Genomic DNA, 3,772 nt, shown 5'->3' on the forward strand with positions numbered 1-3,772 from the left:
CATTCACTATGCAACCAGAATATTAGTCACATCCTATGAATCTACTTGTGAGTACAGATCAGAATCAGTATCAACAACCCAATGATGAAGTGCAACAGGTCAGCTCTCAAGAGCCAGAATAGAATGTCCATGGGAAGCAGGTGCATGGAAATAAGTTAAAACAAAATTACATCCTCGGAAGATTGAATAGTGTGGATATGATTACCACTCATGGCGCTAAGGAGGTCATTTATGGATTGATTGCAGTAAGCTCAACCACTGCTATGGTGATGTTTGATCCCAGTGCATCACAGTCATTTATCTCTAGTGCATACGTAAAAGAACATAAGATAACTATGCTTCCAATGAAGAAACCAGTGATAGTTAAGTCCCCAGGAGGAGAAATGAAGGAAAACTGCATATGCCCAAAGGTTAGTCTTGACATAAAGGGGGTAAAATTTGAAGCAAACCTTATTGTATTAGAGTTAGTGGACATTGATGTTATTCTTGGAATGGGATGGATGTCTGCATGTGAAGGAGTGATCAAGTATGCCCAGCGTTCAGTGCTTCTAACCACACCGTCAAGAGAAAGAATTGAGTATGAGGGTATTCAACCTGCACCTAAGGAATATGACAATGGGAATGATCTAATAGAAGGTGTGAACACTGAGGATAGTAAAGTGGACTGTGAGTTTCTAGATGATGGTGTAGAGGAACAAACACCCTTGAAGGAGCTCCATCCGATAGATGATGATTATCCAGTTAAGATCTTAGAAAGAGCTTAGGGAACTCTTATGGGAGAAGTGCTTAGAGTGTGTAAAGTTCAATGGAGTAACTAGTCAGAGAAAGATGCAACTTGGGAAAATGAGAATCAAATGAAGATAGATTTTCCTCATCTCTTTGAGGTGTAACACAATCACGTTAGAAGTCAAAATGGGGGTGTCATGTGAAGTTTGGTTGTGCCCTTGAGTTTAAAGTTTTTGTATTCAAGACAGCTGTATCCCTCAACTTATGGGGATAGTCCGTGCAGACAAATCTTGTTGTTCTCGAGCTTTGGAGATAAGACATGTGTAGCTTGTTAAGCTGGTTTACAATGCAAGTTGAAATGTTGGAATGTTTATCTGAGTTCTATTCCTAGTTCTGTCTCCCTTCCTTGTCCCTAGCCTTTTTCGAATCTTGGGACGAGATTCATCTTAAGGGGGGTAGAATTATAACACCCTAAAAATTGCCTCTTTTGAAATAGAGTTAAAATGATTTAAGTTGGAATTTTTGTGCTTATAAAATATAGGAAAATAAAATAAAATCATTAAATTAAAATTCATCATAAGGTTTAGCAACATGTTTGTGCATACATGTTGGTGCATAAAGTTTATTGTGATGAGTGGTGTCGATCCAAAACTCCAAAGTAATTTGGAATGTTTTTGAAAAGGGTTTGAAAATGGCTTTGAAATAAAGGAAAAAAATTAGAAAATAAAAGTATTTTTAAAGTTGTAAAGTTTATCTTGGAAAGCCTAACAAAATTGTCCATTTTTATTTGAATAGGGAAGTATATTTGAAACTATACTTGAATTTGATTTGAGTTTGGCTTGGGATTTGAAAACAAGAAATAGAAAAGGATTTTTATTTGAAAATCTTCTTTTTTCCTTATTCAGCTAGCACAGGCCCGACCTTTCTCTTTCTCCCCCTTCCCACGCTGGCCGCTAGCAGACTAGCCGCGCCTCCCCTTCCTTCCTTCTCTTTTCCTCCTGTGTGGCCTGCCCACGCCGGCCCGCTCGGTGGCCTGCTCCGCTCCTTCCTCCGCACCACTTCGCGCGCACCTACTGCTCGCACCACGCGGCCTAGCTCACGCCCCGGCGCGCTCGGCTTTTCCTGCACCCACGCACCCATGCCCGCAAGCCATCTTCTCCCTCACTGTGACATAGGCCCAGCCATCAGCGCCACACCCCTTTCTTTCCTTTCTTCTCCCTGGCGCACTTTCCTTCTTCGGCACCCGCCGATGGTGTGGCCATGCAAGGCAAGCAGCCTTCGTCACCCACGCATGGTAGGAGACCAATCTCGCCTGCTCCCTTTCCTTTTACCGCGCATCGCCTGGCCTATAAAGCGCCGTGCCACACGACCTTCTTCTCCCATCCTCTGCTCGCGCCAATCCAAAGCTGCCGCCGATGATTCATTGGTAAAGTCACCTCTGACCCCAATCTCTTCTCTGTTGGCACCGCATCATCTTGACGCTCATCCCTTGCTGTTTGTTTTCAAGAATCAGTTGACAATTGGGGCTCCCCAAGCTCGCCGGAGCTCCATCCATCATCATCTGCCTCTGACCGACTCCCTCCCCCTCCGGCCTACTCCCGTCGACGTGGGACTCTCCATCGGTTCCATGGTGAGGTCCTCTATCTTTTGGTCCAGTTTCCAATGTGAGCTCGCGCTGGCAATGCCTTGCCATGCCCAAGCCATGGCACATGCACACGCGACTCCGATGAGCAAGTAGCCCAGCCGTGCCTGCTCTGTTTTGCTTGTTAGCTTGTTGACATCATCGTGACATCACTCGCATTTTTGGCTTTTTTCCTTTGGAAAAATAAATCTAGAAATACAACTCCAAATACACCATTGTGGACATGGTCCATGCTGGACTGCTCTCACAGCACATCCACCGGTTCACGGCACGCAGACTCGGTCTACAGCATAGTGCATGCGCACTTTGTGTTCTAACCCCTATACTTTTCCGTAATCGATCTACTATTTTGTGAGTCTTGTATATCTTTCAAGCTAGCCCTAGTCATCTACGGTTATTTCTGTTTTAGCCCAGCTAGCGGATGTGGTCAACCCGTAGTCAAGCCACGCCGTTTTGTAGTTTAGCCCTGTGTTTTCAAGTAATCAACCCGCAATCCAAATCAGTTCAAAGTAATTTCTGTTAGGTCATGTTTTTCTTCTATTTTAGTCCCTGTAGTTTCCATAAATAGTGCGCGTAGTCCAAAATCTTTGAAAATTCAGATTTTAATTGTTTTAATTCAAAAATGAGTTCGAGTTATTTACAGAAATGCCACTAAACCTTATTTCATGTGTAACTTTTGCGTTTTAAGTCCGATTTGACCCGTTAGAATTGCATTAGGACCGTGTTTATGTTTTTTATGTGTTTATACTACTGTTAGGCATGTTTTCAATATTTAAAATTCATGGGTAGATCTAATCTATTATTTAACTATAGAAAAACTTGTTTAAATCATAACTTATTCATTTTAACTACGAAATAGTCCGTTCAAGTTGTGTTAGATTCATAACGATGAGATCTACACAATAGTAATAGTGTTTACTATATTACTATTTTAGAAAAATCATGGTTTAAATCATATCTTGATTAATGATTATGCAACTGGATTTCATAAATAAAATATGATTTGTTTTACTTTAAGTTTATAATTCAAATCTAAAATTGACTTAATTCAATCTATACTATTTATAAAATATCTTATATGGATTTATATAGTTAAAATAAATGAAGCCTATAGTTTTTTTCCACGTATAAAGCAAATCTCTTAGTAGTTGTATCATTTCAACTGTAGCCCCGATTAGAGTGTTTCTCACGACTGTGTGTTCATAGCGATACGTAGAATCGTATTTCAAACTCTTTACTTATTTTTCTATGATTGGTGTATTGTTCTGATATAGATGCAATGGTGTAACACCTCTAGTGTTTTGACCAAGCACTAAAAATTGACATGTCATCATATGCATTGCAAAGCATTCATAAAGTAGAAAATTTTGAATGCATTCACTAAATAAGGTTTATTTCATAATA

This window comes from Miscanthus floridulus, chromosome 1, assembly GCF_019320115.1.
Source record: "Miscanthus floridulus cultivar M001 chromosome 1, ASM1932011v1, whole genome shotgun sequence".
In the NCBI taxonomy this organism is placed as follows: Eukaryota; Viridiplantae; Streptophyta; class Magnoliopsida; order Poales; family Poaceae; genus Miscanthus; species Miscanthus floridulus.